Source organism: Lissotriton helveticus, chromosome 1_2 (genome assembly GCF_964261635.1).
Source record: "Lissotriton helveticus chromosome 1_2, aLisHel1.1, whole genome shotgun sequence".
Taxonomy (NCBI): domain Eukaryota; kingdom Metazoa; phylum Chordata; class Amphibia; order Caudata; family Salamandridae; genus Lissotriton; species Lissotriton helveticus.
In genome coordinates, this window is record NC_136058.1 from 261495793 (window position 1) to 261514121 (window position 18329).

Genomic DNA, 18329 nt, shown 5'->3' on the forward strand with positions numbered 1-18329 from the left:
CTTGATAATATGCGATTCAAATTGCAATTGATGCCCAGGTTAGATGTGTGAACATCTAACCTTTGCTTCGATTGAAATTCGAATCGCATATTATCAAGGCCATTATCGCCGCTCTATCGGCAGTTTCCTGCCGGTAAAGCGGCGATAAACTACCACAGCTTCCTTGATAATATGGCCCAAAGTCATTTGCCCAGAATCACAGGACGTCGAGTTGGCGCCGAAGCATGAGCCTAGATCTCCAGTAGCAAAATCTGCAGCTCTCGCCGCATGCCACATCCTCCCCTTAAGTGTAACATATAATCAAGTCATGGAAAAAAACTTAAGAGACCAAATTGTTTCAAAGGGTTTTGTCGCTATTTGAGAACTCAGAAAATATGTCCTTGAAGGAGCTGGGTTTCACGTTCTAGATTTACTCTGGAACCTTAGGCCGGTGTCTCTTTTCGTCGACATGAATGTGTGACGAGGAGGAAAATCGTTAACAAATCAATCATTGTGACGACAATCAGCCACTTCACCTTGGTATACCCCTGAGGTTAAGAGACTGAAAATTAACTGCCGGCGCCAAGAACGGATCTGGAGATCATATTACAGTCTATCTCACAGAAAGGACTATACGAAAGCTCTAAAAGAGTAAAAAATAATGATTCAACAAGCCGAAGCGACCTACTTTACACACAAAATTCAGGAGGCTGCTAACTCCTCCAAGGAGTTATTTAAAACAGTGACAAGCTTACTTAAATGCCCGAGGGACATAATATTTACCCCAGATCAATATTTTATAGACAAGCTGGCCCAGTTTTATCAACAAAAAGTCCACGCTGTCTGTAATGAACTCCAGGAGGTAACTGAGGCTGGGGGAAGTGAGAATAAGGAACCAACCAAAGCCCCCCAAAATTATTTGTCCCAATTTTCATATCTTAAGGTAGACCAGATTTCTAAGTTGATAATGCAAGCCAAATCAGGGTCACCTTCAGATCCCTGTCCCCCCTACATTTTTCATCTCGACCCCGAAGTAATTGGCTTATCTATCACCCCGCTCCTCAACGAGATAATCAAATCCGATATCTTTCCCCAAAGGTGGAAAAAGGCCAGCAACAGACCTATCCTGAAGAAGGACTCCCTCGACCCACTGGAGACAAAAAACTATCGTCCTATTTCCTGTCTCCCGCTACCAACCAAAATACTAGAAAAAGCCCTAAACCAGGAACTAATGGATTTCATCAACCTCAATATTATTCTGGACACCACTCAACATGGCTTTAGGTCATGTCACTCGACCGAGACAGCCCTAATATTAGCCACAGAGGAAGCTCGCAGGACCATGGATAAGGGAGGCAGAGTCGTTCTAGTGTTGCTGGATCTCACGGCAGCATTTGACACTGCCAACCATGGGGTCCTACTAGACAGACTTAAATCAGTTGGTGTCAGAGACACTGCCTTGACCCTACTCATGTCCTTCCTAGACACTAGAACCCAACGAATCCACTGGGATGGCCTGCAGTCAGAAGAATTCTCCCTCCCATGTGGGGTCCCACAGGGTTTGGCACTCTCCCTCACCCTCTTTAACCTATACGTGACCCCTTTAGCCACACTAATAAAAGCACACGGCCTACAATTGGTGTCTTATGCTGACGACATCCAATTGGTGGTATCTCTCACACAAACGGTAGAAATCACCGCGGAGCAGTTTAGAAACTGTCGTCTAAGCATAAAGAGCTGGATGAACAAGAATTTCTTAAAACTTAACACCGAAAAAACGGAGGTGATTGAATTTGGACATAAACCTTCCATCTGGAGCCAACTTGGTGGCCTCCAGAGGCAGGCACGTGCCCCCTGCCGGCACAAAAAGTCAGAAACTTAGGTTTCTGGATTGACAAAGACCTTACTCTCACCGCACATGTCAACCAAGTGACATCGGCTTGCTTTATCACCATCAAAATTTTAAGAAAAATACTGCCCCTGATCCCACTTGCGCTAAGGAAAACGGTGGTCGGTGCTCTAGTTCACGCATCGACTACTGTAACGCCTTGTATCTGGGAATGCGTGAAAAGCAGCTCTCCAAACACCAGTCACTCCAAAATGCTGCCGCTAGAGTTCTACTGGAGCTCCCAAAACATCACCCAACATCTAAGGGCATTCGCCAACTCCACTGGCTACCGGTTCATCAAAGAGTACAGTTCAAAGTCCTCTGCCGAGTTCATATAACCATAATTGGTGGAGGAGCCGAGGACATGAAAGCTCTCTTTCCTCGCTATGCCCCAAACCGTACTCTGAGATCTGGTGGCTTGGGCTTGATCAGCACCACGAGAATAAAGAAAGCACGCGGGGGAGGCAAATCATTTTCACACCAGGCAGCTAAGCTATGGAATACCGCGCCCATTAAACTCCGCCTATAAACAAATAAGAGCTGTTTCAGAAATGCATTAAAGACCTGGCTTTTCAGCACAGCTTAGTCATTTAGTAGGAACCTTACCCTCTTTGCAGCGCCAAGACGCCACGGCATAAGTGCGCTTAACAAATATTTCAGTCAGTCAGTCAGTCATTACTGTTTCAATGAACTATGACGCAGAAGAATCACAGACTCCCTATCGAGTTTAGTAAATTTATTACAAAGCCAAGAGCAATTGGACATACAGGCACCTGAAGAAGAGGTTGTAAAAATACATTGGAACAAATACAAAACCAAACCTACGAGTAAAGTTGAGACGGTGCAACATGCACAGAATATTCTGTACCAGAATCAAGATACGGAAGAGAATGGCTCCAAAATCCAAATTCCCCTTCATTGGGGGGTTCATAGGTGAAAAGCATTTGTCTGTTCCTACACTACCACTAATGTGACATCCCTACTTTGCATTTTCCAGGCAAGTTTAGTAAAGGTGTCAGCGCATGAAGGCATCCTAAGAAGCCCATTCACGTTGGAATGGGTCGAGTAGCATAAAGCTACAGAGCTCGTTCTAAGATGCTCTCTCTATCAAGGCAAAGCAGAAGTCCCCGGACTCTGTCTCTAACTTCAATACAAGAACTTCAGGTAGCGTCCCAAAATACATTGTGGCATCACCCCATCCAAGCAAGCCAATTCCTCATAGGTAACTTTCCATGTGGCCACGATGTTCCCAGGCCTTCGCTCACTGACCTTGATTCCCAGGCTCTCTCCAAGGAGAAAGAACACTGGCCCTCATTATCAGGATCGCCATTCAATGTCTCTTCTCCTCCCTAACCCTAACTCCTAAAACAAAGAAATTATTCTACCTAATAAGGATCAATTTCTCCACCTGCAAAAGAAATGTGAGAAAAAACTAATTTAACATGCAAATTAATTTCACTAGCAAGTCTAGTACGAGAACTTCCAGGGAGAAATACATTTCAGGCCTACAGAATCAGTCAACATAAGAAATGGCACATCATTTTATAAAGCATGCATATAAATGAACCTCATTGCTGAACACAATAAAATCAAGGCATTACATAAGCACATTAATTGCAAAAATATTCATTAGATACATGCATGAACTCTACACATTAAGGTTTTCATATAGCCACATGTAATTGCAATGCAGATTTCTTCACATTTACACTGAAATACACCTTACAGTCAGTTTTTACGCTATTGTAATACATGATCTAATGACCCAATGTTAGCACAATAAAGGATTATATGCTGGCGCGAACTACTGATGATTATAATGCACTCCTACAAATATAAGAGCCAAATCACGCTCTAACATCCTCACTCAAAATCAGCAGTTATGTTTATCTGAGCTAACTATAACTTTCCCCCCGCAATGCACTGCTTATAACTTCCCATATTACATCACTCATGACTAGGAGTGGGCGGTGAACTCCGCTCCATCGGCGGAATTCAAGGAGCTTTTGCTACTCCGCTCTACGCTTGGCTCGGGGAGTTCTGCAAAAAATGTAAACTCTGCAGAGCGAGCCTAGCCGGAGTTTGCCACTCACCTTATGCAGTGCTAGTGCTGACTCCGAAATAAATGGGAACACCATACTTCTGATCAATAAGAATGAAGTGGCATATTCCCATAATGTTCACTGCACTCTAGAATCTCGCCCTATAATGCTTTGCTGGGTCTTTAGTTGGCATTATATTTTTGCCCATAACTTTGCTTGGGGTGGTCCTAGAAGGGTGGGACCACCACCGAATCGTTCAGCATCATATGCTCTTTGTGTTCAAGGCATCTGCTTGATCCTCCCCCTAGGTTAGGGGGGACCCCAAAATCATCACCTCTCTCGTTGCCTGATATTTTTCAAAGTTCACTTTTGTGAATTGGTTATATGCTTTTTAGCATGTAAATGCAAATTGTGTTTATAAAAAGGGTTGTGGGTGCAGTTGTTAACTCCGCTATGTGGGAGTATTTGCATGAATTCCGTGCGTTCGATGTAGTGCGTAGTTAGCAAATCTTCACAAGCGGAGCGGAGTTCATTGCCCACGGTTAGTTGTGAATTAAAATTTTAAAAAATCTTAGAAATTCACTTAAAAACAAAGATTACAGGGTTGTTATAGTTAGGAAATTACATTTAAAAACATACAAATTCATTGAAATTCAGAAGTTATAATTATCTAAGCCTACTATCATTTACATCACTGAAAGGCACTGCTTATGACCTCATAGATTACATCACTCATAACATAGTCAGTGACCTCACTGATGGCATCTCAAATGACTTCCCTGATAACATAATCCACAGAACTACTCACATACCCACTCACAGCCCTATACATCCTCTCATACACCCACTCAAATACCCACACAACGACTCACACAACCACTCACATACCCAGTACCAGACACATACAAGTACCCACACAACCACTCACTCCTCATTAGAGCCACTCACATACCCACTCACTCATACAGCCACTCACATAATCATTCACTAACTCATATAGCCACTCATAAAACCAGTCACTCTCCCATGCCGCCAATCACACAGCCACGTGCTCACCCATACAGCTACTCACATATATACTTACTCACCGTAACAGCCATTCACATACCTACTCACTCACCCATACAGCCTCTCAACACAGCCACTCACTCAACCATAGAAGCACTCTCACATACCCACATTACCACTTACATACCCATTCACACATCCATACAAGCACTCCCATATCCACTCACTCACCCATACAGTCATTCACACAGACACTCACTCTCCAATACAGTCATTCACACACCAACTCACTTAACCAAACAACCACTCAAACAGCCACTCACTTACCCATACATCGGCTTACACACCCAGTCACTCATACAGCCATTCAGATACTCACTCACTCACCCATACATACATTCACTCACACACCCACTTACCTACCTATGCAGCCACTCACACAGCTATTCCCATAACCATACAGCAACTCACATGCTCATAAAGCCACTCACAAAGCCATTCACTCACCCGCACAGCTACTCACACACCCAATTACACACCCATACAGCCACTCACACACCAACTCACACACCCGCAAAACCATTCACACACTCACACAACCACTCAGACACCCACTCACACACCCATATGACCACTCATGCAATTACTCACACACCCAGAGAGCTAGTCAGAAAGCCACTCACCCACCCATACAGCCACAGATGCATGCACTCACACACCCACACAGCCTTGGACACCCACCCACACACTTATACAGACAGTCACACAGCCACTCAGATAACATGTTAGAAATGGTATCACTCATTATTAGTACAACCAGTAAACTAATCTAACTTTTGTAGTAGGTTAGTATATACGTTTAACACTCATAAACTCTTAGAAAATACTTACACTCACTTGATGATGTCATCAGTGATGTCATTTGGGATGTCATGAGTTATGTCACTGACCATGTCATGAGTGATGTAATGATTGAGGTCATAAGCAGTGAATTGCGGGGGCGTATGTTATTTTGAGCTTAGGTATTTATAACCGCTGAATTTCAATGGTTTTGTACGTTTTTTAATGTTATTTCCTAACTATAACATTTGTATATATATATTTAGTAAAAAGACGAACTAGAACTTGCACCCAGCGCAATGCACTGCTAATGACCTCACATATTACAACACTCATGACATGGTCAGTGACATCACTGATGGCATCACTGAACAAAATGACATCACTCATGACATCATCCAGTGACTGTCAATGTTTAAAAGAAAGTGTTTACCAAGATGTATTGGTGAATCAGTGGGTGTCTGAGTGCCTGTATGGATGATTCAGAGAATGCATTACTAACAGTATAAGTGAGTGACTAAGTGTCTCAGTGAATGTAAGGGTGAGTGACTGCATTTGTGAATGTCTGTATCAGTCCGTCTGTTCGTGTTTAAGTGGTTGTAAGGGTGTGTGCGTGGGTACGTGAGTGGCTGTATGGTTGAGTGATTGGTTGTCTAAGAACCTATATGGTTTTCTGAGTGTCTGTATGGGTAGTGAGGGGCATGTGAATGCCTGTATGGATGAGTGAGTGGGAGAGTCAATGGCTGTATGGGTTTGTGAGTGTGTTTGGGAGGAACTCCGTAGGTGAGTGAGTGTATTTATGGCTGTGTGGTTGAGTAAGTGAATGTGTCAGTAGTATATGGCTGGGTAACTGGGTATGTGAAAGGCAGTTTAGGTGAGTAATGTGGTATATATGTGACTGTATGGGTGGGTGAGTGAATGTGATAGTGGCTGTATGGGTGAATGTGTGCTTGTGTCAGTGACTGTATAGGTCCAAGGACCTTCAGGAGGCAAGGGGATTTCATATCCGAACCAGCAGCATGCCAGGAGTTTGCATTTCAATAACTGGACAACACTATGAGGGAGATTTACAAAAAAGTCACGCAGCGCAGCCCCCGCAAGTCTGTGCTACGTTGCACAAACGGGAGGGAGCAGGAGAGCACCATGTCTTCAGAGATATGGCGCTCTCCTCCTCTTTCCCTTGCACCAACGCTGATTGCAGGGGATGTGCGTCTTGCACACACCTTAGCGACAGCGCTAGGGTGTATGCATGAGTCTAGCATAGGTTTTGTAGGGGAAGGGTACCATTATTGTACAAAATACCACGCCTAGACACAATGGAAAGCATTTCCCACTTTGTACGCGTGCTGCACAGTGCAGCACACATTCAAAGTTGGAAAAGCACAGAGAAATTAAAGCATTTCTCCTGCTAGCGCCTCCTTTGAAGGGGCGTTAGCTTTTGGCGCAAAACCATGTCTACAAATCTTTGTAACTATGGTTTTGTGTCAATAAGCATGAGTTGGTTGCATGGGACTGACCCTGTTCCACCCTTGTAACGCCTCTCGATGCTAAGCAACGCAAAGCAGTGCTTTACGCTACATTGAGGGGGCTTTCCAGCCTAAAACAAAATTTGCGCTTGAAAGTAAATAGTAAAAAGACATTTTGTGCTGGTTAGCGTCACTTTTGTGATGGTAACCCAGGGCAAAATATTTGTAAATATGCCCCCTTGACTGCTAACTTACCGGGATGTTTTTCATTCATAAAACATTGGATGCGCAGTAGCTGTCTGCAGCTGAATTCGAATAAACCAGATATTCTGTTTTTTGGAAATTCTTAGTCATTGGACATCAGGAGACTATGGGCAACTGAGCAGGTGGAACCTCTGATTCCAACATCAGTTGCCCGAAACTTGGGTGTGCAATTGGACACCATACTATCACTTCAACTACCTATGCAATCCACTGCAGCCATATGCTTTACTCTACATAAATATTTTAAAAACGTTAACATTTCTTTCAGTAGTCACTCGGAAAGACATTGTAACAGACTTAATAACCTCTAGTTCAGATTATGCCAATGTATTGTTCTGGGACGCACCCAGAAATTGCTAAATAGGCTCCAATTCGTGCAGAACACAACGGCACGACGTGTTCTAAATATTCCCAAATGGCTTTCCATTTGGAATGGTCTGAAGTATCTGCACTGGCTGCCAATTAGGCATAGAATAACGTGTAAAGCACTAATATTTACCTGTAGAGCCATACACGAAAAAGGTCCATCTTATATACCAGGGAAAGTTTAAAAATACATACCCTACATGGCACTTCTTTCAGCAACAAAAATCTCCTGTGTATTCCTAGGGTACCCTAGGCCATAGCGGGGGAAAGATCTTTTTCTTTCCAGGCTGCTAGCCTGTGTAAATCCCTGCTGGACCAGGTCCACGCCACAGTCTTAGAGCCCGTTTTGAAGGCCAATCTGAAGACTTAAGTTTAGAGAAATGTAGGTACCTCTGGTAGAGAATTGTTAAAAGATGCTACATTCTGTCAGTTTAGCACCGGGATGCTTCATTGGAAGTAGCTGTTCGCACTCTAGAAGTCATCTTTCTTTCATTCATTTATGCATTCACTCATTTATTCATTATGTTGATATATACTCATACAAATATTAGTAAAGACCCAACATTTCATCCATGATATAAATTAGATTGATATTTATATAAGAAATATGCATAGAAGCATACATACAAGGTGCAATGTATGTAAAGGAAAAGAGCAGATGACGCAGTGCTGGTGTAGGTGAATCTATACAAGAGTGATACAAAATATACTTTACAGATCCCTGGTTATCAACAGTTTGGAGCACAGTTCGTATTGGAGGATTATATCATTTCATATATTCCCTCCAAGTGATTCTGTAACCAGGGAACTGGGAGTTGGCGCTTAGATGCAATGAGAAGCCAAATCTGGGGTGTGATCCAAAAACAGGCAATAAGCTGCGTTAGCAGTAGGAATCTAACATTTGCCTTTTACAGGTGTAAACTAGGATGACTACCTGCAGTGTGAAAGGGAGCCCAACCCAGAATCACATCTGAAGATCAACACATGTCATAAACTTACTGATCATGCAGCTCCGATACCCAAGAAGGCCACAACACCCAGTGCCACCAGCCTCAGGAAGTCTCCCCAGACAACCTCCCTCCCTACTACCACCGAGGCAGCGCAGAACAGGAGAGCGGAACTTCCAAAAATGGCATCGTCCCTCAGCCACACAAAACTTGAATGTTGCCAGATGTGGCAAACAAGTATGTGTGGAGGACGCAAGTCACCCATCAAAAAAAATGCACACAATGCCAAGTATAGCAGTGATGTGCCAGATATGTGGCACATATAGCGGTCTAGCTTTCTGTTCACCGGAACAGGAAGAGCGGGGACGGTGCGGAAGGCGGCCATGTTGTCGATCGGCGCCGACCGCGGTGTGGGTGAGAAGGCAGCTCCCGGCGCTCCGTAAATAAATACCAGTTAAACCTTAAGTTCGTGTCTGTGGTACTTTAGAACTTCACAATGGCGACGAGGATGCTCTAGAGCCACAAGAACACACGCGACGACGCAGCACCACGCATCTGGCGTGAGTAAATGCTGAGAAACACCGGAGCGCGGCAGAGGAGCCGTCCTGCAGCCGAGAAAGGGCACGAAAACACGCCAGCGCCCAGGAGGAACTAGACAGCGCCCTGACAAAGTACTGAGGTTGGGGGCAACCATGTGACACATCCTGCGCTGACACAACCGAAGGGAGAGTGCACACCAGCATCATTCTCCACTGTGCACACGATTAGCACAAGGGGCACTGAGAGCAAATAACCATCCCTGGCCACCGTGCAGAGCACCCAGCAACCTGGCGGCACAGAGGGTGTTGGCAGAGGCACCTGGGTCATCGCGCCAGCTGGAAGAGGACAGTGACCCACTGCAACCTGGTCCAACAAGGACGTCACAGGGGGAAGAGGACGACGGGGATCGGAGTGAAGAGGACTCAGCGGTACAGAACACGCCGGGGAGCCCACCTGGTCGGACAATCCACACAGCAAGGCAAGAGAGAGGTGTGCCCAAAATGGCGGCTCAGTCATCGTCACTCACGCAGTTGGTACCGTTCTTGACGAAATGCGGTGAACCGGATATGAAGTGGGAAGATTGGAAAAGGTATTTCCTCAACTATCTAGAGGCCCTGGAAGAAGAAGGTGACACACCGTTCTCGAGCAAGAGAAAAAAGAAAATCCTGTTACACAATTTAGGTCCAGAAGGGATCAGAGTATATGACACCATAGTCAAAGGCGAAAAGGGTCGCAACTGATACCGACGTCTTCAGTCACGCCATTGCGGACTTAGATGCACACTACAGACCGGTGGTGTGCGTTGCTATTGACAGATACAACTTCTTTCAGAGGAAAGAGAAGAATGGGGAGTCGGTGGATGAGTACGTCGTGGCCCTGAGGAAATTGGCCCTCACATGCAAATTTGACGCGCTACATGACGACCTAATCAGAGACCAGATTATCATGCACACGTCCAGCTCCCATATACAGGAGAAGTTATGGGTAAATGGCGATGCCCCACTCAAAGAAATCTGGGCGATGGTCAAGAAAGCAGAACTATCACGACGTTGTGCACAAGCAGCGAAAAAGGAAGCAGGAGAATAGCAAACGGTATGCAGGATTATGACGCCAACGAGAGGAGAACGACAGAGGCAAAGAGACACGCAAAGGAACCAGGAAGGTGGAAAATCGAACAACAACTACAAATACCAGCCAGACAACAGGTCAAATAAAGGTGGTAGACCCAGCTGCTACAGGTGTGGCAGTACTGCACATCTCGGAAATGACAAAGCATGCCCCGCGTTCAGGGCCAAATGTTCGCATTGCAGTGACTTCGGGCACTACGAAAAGGTGTGCCGCCGGAAACCCAAAGGCGCTACAGTGCGGTATGTAGACCAAGAACGTAAGGATGACGCTAGCGACCAGGAAGAAGCGGAGGACCAAGTGGAGTTCCTATACATAGATGTCCAGGTGTTGGAAATGGATGGATCAGAGTCAGATAAACCGAGGCTGAGCATGCACATCGGCGGAATACCAATAGAGATGATTGCGGACAGTGGGAAACCCATCTCAATCATACAAAAACAAGTATGGGAGGACAAGTTCACGCCCAAAATCAAGGAGCAGCTACTACCGATGGATCTGAGGCCAGTCATATATACCGGACAAAGAATTCCCATGCTGGGATACTGCCCTCTCCTGTTTGATTTCAGAGGGCGCCACGCAAGTTGCAAACTATACATAGCAGAGAAGGGCCCCTCTGTTCTGAGCTGGAAGGACCAAGGAGCACTGGGGATCCAACTCAACCCGGGGGGCATTGAAAAGATCCTGCTCATGGACATGGACGATAAAGAGGATGTAGGACTGTGGCAGAAAGCCTACCCCAAGGTCTTCAATGGTCAAATTGGGGAGCTAGGAAAGTACAAACATCTCATTAAGCTGAAAGAGGGAGCCAATCCCGTAGTGCACAAAGTGAGAAACATCCCGCTCCGCAGCAGGGACGCTGTGCAGAAGGAGCTGGACAGACTGGAGAAGGAGGGAGTGATCAGAGCCATTGAGAGTGCTGAATGGTTGTCGCCCTTAGTAGTGGCTCAGAAGCCAAATGGCAAAGTAAGATTGTGTGTTGACCTTAGGGAGTTAAACAAAAACATAGTCATCGACAAGTTCCCCTTGCCCCGCATCAGTGAGATGCTAGTGAAAACCAAAGATGTCAAATGGTTCTCCACAGTGGATTTGTCGTCGGCATACCATCAAGTGAGACTACATCCGACGAGCAGCCATCTCACCTTCTTTATCACACCTTTTGGATGCTACGAATTTGTGAGAATGCCTTTTGGGTTGGCGTCGGCTGCGGCTGTCTTCCAGAAGCTCATGCACAGACTACTGAAGGACATAAAAGACGTACTATTCTTTCAAGACGATATCTTGGTAATGGGCAGATCAAAACAGGACCACAACGAGAAACTCCACAAAGTGCTGCAAACATTACAAGACAATGGCCTGACGGCAGAATGGTCTAAGTGCAAGTTGGGAGTGCAATCAGTCACATACTTAGGTCATGAAGTGAGTGGAGATGGGATAACGCCAAAAAGAACTAACATGAAAGCCATCCTGGAGGCCCCCACTCCCAGCAAGAAAGAAGATGTTCGGTCATTCCTGGGAATGGCCGAGTACTACAGTAAATTCATCCCACACTTTGCCACGAAAACTCACTTCATTCGTCAACTACTCAAAGAACGGAACAAATTTCAGTGGGGACATGAGGAACAGACAGAATTTGAAGCCCTAAAACGGGAGATGGGTGTCGCCATTCCCCTCAAAGGATTTGACCCAAGCGCAGAGTCTATCCTCACAACGGACGCCAGTGATCGTGGACTTGGGGCCGTCCTCATGCAGAAATCGAGGAACGGAGACACATCTACCGTCAGCTTCGCCTCAAGATCGCTTGCCGCCAATGAGGAGAAGTTCAGCGTTATCGAGAAGGAAATGCTGGCGGTGGTTTGGGCGATGGAGAAATTTAGGCAGTACTTGTGGGGAGCCAAATTCCGAGTGAGGACGGATCACAAACCCTTAGTCCGAGTGCTGACCTCCAGTGGCCATGACCACGCGACTCCTAGGATCGCCAAAATGACTCTCAGGTTATTGGACTTCGTGTACGAAGTAGAACACATTCCGGGACCGCAGAACAAAGTGGCGGACTTCCTGAGCAGGGCGGCAGCCATGGATGAAGCAACGAGCAGCGGTAAACAGAACTGGGAAGGATATGTGGTAGCCACCATTCAAGACACGGAAGAAGTAATAAGCGCCCAAGAACGGGAAGAGGCTTACAGAGAAGACGTGGATTTAGAAGCCGTCAAAGGGTACGTGGTCCATGGTTGGCCAGAAAAGAGACACCTCAAGGAAGAACTGAGAAGGTACTGGGAGGTACGAGATGAACTGTCGTTGGCGGAGAACCCCATATTCCTCTTCATAGGAGATAAAGTGATCCCACCACAAGGAGTTTTGAATCATCTAATGACTCTACTACATGAAGGGCACCAGGGCATCACGAAGACCAAAGCCCTTGCCAGACAAGCGTACTGGTGGCCTGCCATAGATGCGCAGATTGAGCGTCACGTGCGACAATGCGAGTCATGTGCGAAGGCGGACAAATCACGAAGCATGCTAAGACCACCCCTGGGGAAATTCCCGATACCTGAAGGGCCATGGGAAGCCATATCAGTAGACATTATGGGTCCTGTCCTCAACAAAGCAGGAACGCAGAAATACGCTGTAGTCATCATTGACAAGTATTCCAAGTGGCCTGAGGTAGAGATCATGGAGCATGTAGACACAGAGGCAGTGGTGAACTTCTTACGTGCCACGTTCGTCAGGGAAGGAATCCCAAAATCAATCACGTGTGACAATGGGCCCCAATTCACTTCAGCAAAGTGGACTGCCTTCACAAACAGGAATGGCATTGACGTGAAACATACGCCTATCTATCATCCCGCGGGGAATGGCCAAGTGGAGCGATTCAATCGAGTGATCATGGGCACCATTCAAGCGGCTATAGACGATGGCCTGGACTGGGAAAAGGAATTGGAGAAAATGATATGGGCCTATCGTATCACACCGGGGAGCACAGGATACAGCCCGTTTAAAGTGTTGAGAGGAAGGGAAGCCTTCACAAAGGACAACATGGCATGGAGGAAACTAGTAGTGCAGAGTAAGTGGTCACCAGCGGTGGTTAGGAGGAATCTGGAGAAAGCACAAGAAGTTTATACCACTCACTACAACAAGAGACGAAACACTCAGGAAACCGGATTGGAGAAGGGTGAGTGGGTTAGAGTAGAGCTGGCCATTTTGAAGAGGAAGGGAGAAAGCAAGTTTTCACCACCCATGAAGGTGGTGGAACCCTACGCCAGGTCAGCCTTGCTTAGTGACGGGAAAGTATGGTCACTGGACAGAATGGCAAAATGCAGTAAGATCTTGAAGTGGGGAGAAGAGACTACAGGAGGAGCAGAATACGCAAGCGACGAAGGCGAAAACGAAGGTAGAGGCAGGTATATAGAGGAAGCAGGAGAAGGTGTGCAGCAAGTAGAAGACAGAGAAGAGGAAAGAGGAGCCCGAGGAAGAGAGAAGAGCGAGGGCAAGGAAGAAGGAGAGATGGACAGAGAGAGAGGCAACTCAGGAAAAGGGATGGAGATAAAGGAAACGAGAGAAGAAGAAAGCAATGAGGTGATGAGAACAAGTGCAGGGAGGAGAGCAAAGGTACCAGAGAAGTTCAAGGACTATGACATGAACTGGAAGTAAGGACTTTGTTATTTACTGTTGGTTACTGCATAAAGGGGGGAGATATGTGGAAGCGGTCTAGCTTTCTGTTCCCCGGAATAGGAAGAGCGGGGACGGAAGCGGAAGGCAGCCATGTTGTCGATCGGCGCCGACCGCGGTGTGGGTGAGAAGGCAGCTCCCGGCGCTCCGTAAATAAATACCAGTTAAACCTTAAGTTCGTGTCTGTGGTACTTTAGAACTTCACAAGATAGACCTCACTATGCAGAGCACAAACCTCTCCATGTGTACATATACTGCTGGTGTTAGTAGTGTTGTGGACAATAGACGCAATCATGTTACCTCAGGCAGTGGGGAAGATCTCGGTCATGTAGCTGTTCTGCTCGCCTTGGAAGCGGAAGTGGAGTGGGCTGGTCCAACGTACGCCACTCCAACGTAGGAGTATGAATAAATACGCTGGAGCTCTGGGCGTGGTTCACTTGTGGGAAGGCCAAACCATTTCCAGAGTGGCAGCCCTCACCCTGCCACGTGGCTACCTCCGTGACCACCGTCCTCCTCGACACAGGAACCATGTGAACCCAGCGGCACAGCACCACAGACTTATCTCTGTACAGACTATTGCCTTCAATTCAGATGGAGTGGTGATTGCGGATGAGGCAGTCCAGTACACAAGACACATTGCTCCCAGTGCGGCCCCCCCCGGACCGCGCATCATTTCAGGGTGCGCACACGCAGAGCGCCAATGGTACCACTAACTCAGTGCACCAGAAGTCAACGCCACATGACCTTATTAAGGCAGAATTCATTAGACAGAAGACTTTGCTCCCACTGCGACCTGCCCGGACCACACATCATTGCAGGTTGCGCACACGCTGAGTGCTACAGGTGCCACTAACTCACTACACCATAGGTCACCGCCACGTGGCCTTATTAAGGCAGAATTCAATAGGCAAAAGACATTGCTCCCAGTGCTGCCCGCCCTGTCCACGCATCATTGCAGGGAGCGCACACGCTGAGTGCTTGAGGTGCCACTAACTCACTGCACCATAAGTCATCGCCACGTGGCCTTAGTAAGGCAGAATTCAATTGACAAAAAACATTGCTGCCTGTGGGGCCCTCTCGGACAACGCATCATCACAGGGTGCACACACGCTGGTTCCTTCAGGTGCCACTAACTCAGTACACCACTTATCATCGCTAGTTGCACACATGCTGAATTGCCAATAGCTGTGCAGCTCAACTCAACGCCATGTGGCTGTGGGCCCTTGCTGACCAATGCCTCTTGCCTACACTGCGGTCATCAGGGCTCTCAATTAAAATTGAGTCATCATTCATTAATTACAGAGTGCAGTAGGCAATTAACTACAACGTCCCTAAAACCTACATAATATCCTTTTAGTATCCTTGCTTCAATAACTTTTTTGATATCAATTATAGCATCATCGCAGGGTGCGCACACGCTGAGTGCTTCAGGAGCCACTAACTCAGTGCAGCACAACTCATGGACCCTTTATGACACAATATTTTGTTATTTTTAACAAAATAGATTACTGCATGCAGTTGATACCTGTGGTCGTTGTTATGAAGTGAAAAATGTCTCTCCAATTGAAAAAGAAAGGATACTTCCTAGAAAGGTTGAACAAGTAACAGCTGAGGAAGTTCAAAGGAGAGGTACCCAGGCTCCAGTGTTTACATGGGATTGTAGTAGTATTTGTAGTATACGTCAACAATCTATTGATATTTTACTAAATTTTCTAAGACAATATGGAAGAAAAACTGTGAAACAGAAGATTTAGATATTACAAGGACTGGATCCTGGCAAAGTGAGACAAAATACAGCGTTGGAAGGTCATTCTCTGGCTTGTGTTTCAAGGAAAGTGTGTCAAAGTTGTTTTCATCATTTAAGAATGTTAGCAGTACATCATTCCGAAATGCGAAAGTTAGTTAGAAGATTTTACTACGTGAAAAGTCCTGCATTATGTCTAAATTAAATTAATACAGCTCTATTGCATGGTTCATTGTTGGATGTAAACCGAAATTGTGATGATATAGATTTACATTTCTTTGCTGGTCAAGAGGAGTGTAGAGAAAGTAATAGTTTGATAAGTGTAGGCGTTGAAGAAGAGATGGAAGAAAGTACTGATGTGAAGTTTGAAAAAGAAATGACAAAGTTTAAAGTAGTTTCTGGTGAAAATCTCAACTATGTTTGTATTTGTTCTTGACGTACTCATTATAAAATTCAAACTAGGAATGTAGATGTGTTTTTAAAAAGAGAAAAGGAAAACAAAGATAAATGGAAAGAATTTGCTGCTTATCTGTTTGTGGAAGGTCATTTTGTGTTAGGTACTGTACAATATATTTGTAAATATTGTTACAATAAATTAGAAGAGAACAAAATGCAGGCTAGAGCTGTCCATAATGACTCAGAATTAGTAGCTATACCTCCTGAACTTAAAGATTTAAATACATATGAGGCCATCCTTATACAATCTGTGCACCCTTTTGAGGCTATAATTCGTATGCAGCCTAAAACAGGTAAGCTGCCTCCAACAGATCTACAAAGAGGTTTAAAAGGAAGAGTTGTGTATTTACCTTTAGATTTTAAGAAAAATGTTGAAACTGTTGGTGTAGAAAGAGAGGGTACAGAACCTGTAGTCATTCTTGTTAATGGTGTACCCCTAAAGAGACGGAAAATATGGCAAGAGTTAGTAGATGTCAGGAAAGTCCAAAAGGCTACTGGTGCAAAACAATATTTACTATAAAACTGTAAATGTAGAACAAGAAAAAATGACTTTTGAAGTTGAAACACATATTTCAAGTGGACAAATAGACAAAGTGGAGATTTCAAGAAAAGAAGAAATTTATGAACATTATACTCTACACCCTTTACATTCAAAAGAACTGATAGGAGATACTATTGAATTGTTCCAGATGAAAAAAGCAAAAGGAACTCCCATGAGTGTTTGGGAAAAAAAGTTTAGAAGGTTGTTGTTTTCCAAAGCTGTTCCCTACTGGAAAAGGTGGACGATATGATGATCAATCAGTTCAGATTCCAGCTTCAGAATACCATACTTTACAACTGTATTTAGAAGAACCAAGATTTTGTCAGTGTATTTCATAAATGTTTCATCTTTTGTCCATACACCTACACTGTGGTCAGCAGAGCTCACAATTTAAATTGAGATATGACTTATTTATTGCGGAGAGAATTGCACTCAATGTCCTCGAATTTTGTCAAGAGGAAGTGACTAAAAGCACTCCTCGGTGTCTGTGCTGACTACTGCCTTTGATATACACTGCAGATAGCAAGGTTAACAATTCACATCTAGTCGCGATTGCAGATGACGCAGTCGAGTAGGCAACACACATTGCTCCCAGGGCGGCTCGCCTTCACCACGCATCATTGCATGCTGTGCAGACACTAAATGCTTCTGATGTCTCTATCTCAGTGCAGCACAACTCATGGATCCTTTATGATATAATATTTTGTGTATAACTTCACATCTGGTGCCCCTACCTCAGTGTACCACACATCATAGACCTTTTACGATAGAATCTTTTGTGTATTATTTCACATCTGGTGTCCCTACTTTACTGCAGCACAAATCATTGACCCTTTATGATTAAATCTCTGTGTCTGATGCAATGATTACTGTTGTACTTGTTGCCAGCACCAACCATTCACGGAGAGCTGGCTTACACTCACCCCAAACGCATCCAGCACATACGTCACTGAACATGTGACCCTGGTAATAAAAAGGAGTCAAGCGCACGTGCCCGTACCCACTTCCACTATCTATCTGTGTCTGTGTGTTCATTATGTATGCAACATGCTGTCCCTGGGCCCTACCACATTATATTGCGCTCTGGACAGCGTATGCAATCAACTTACCTTTGACAGTGAGGGAAAACTTTGGTTATGAAACTTTGTCTCGTCATTGTACAAGTACGTACGTAGATACTGGATCATTAGAGTACTACAAGCAGAGTGTATAGTGAACTTTAAGTGTGTTGGGATTGGCGGACTGATTGTATAAGTACATATGTTGGCGCAGCCTAACTCCGACAACAAGCTTGTCTCTAATTGGCTGCCTTCCATGTGCCAAAAACTGAAACTAGAACTTTCCATGGCCCTGTATTGCTACAGATGCAACACTCCACTGAATGTGTAATAAACATTCATATCCACACAGATTTGCCATAGCCATCATCTATCTTGTGTGGAACTATGGATGAA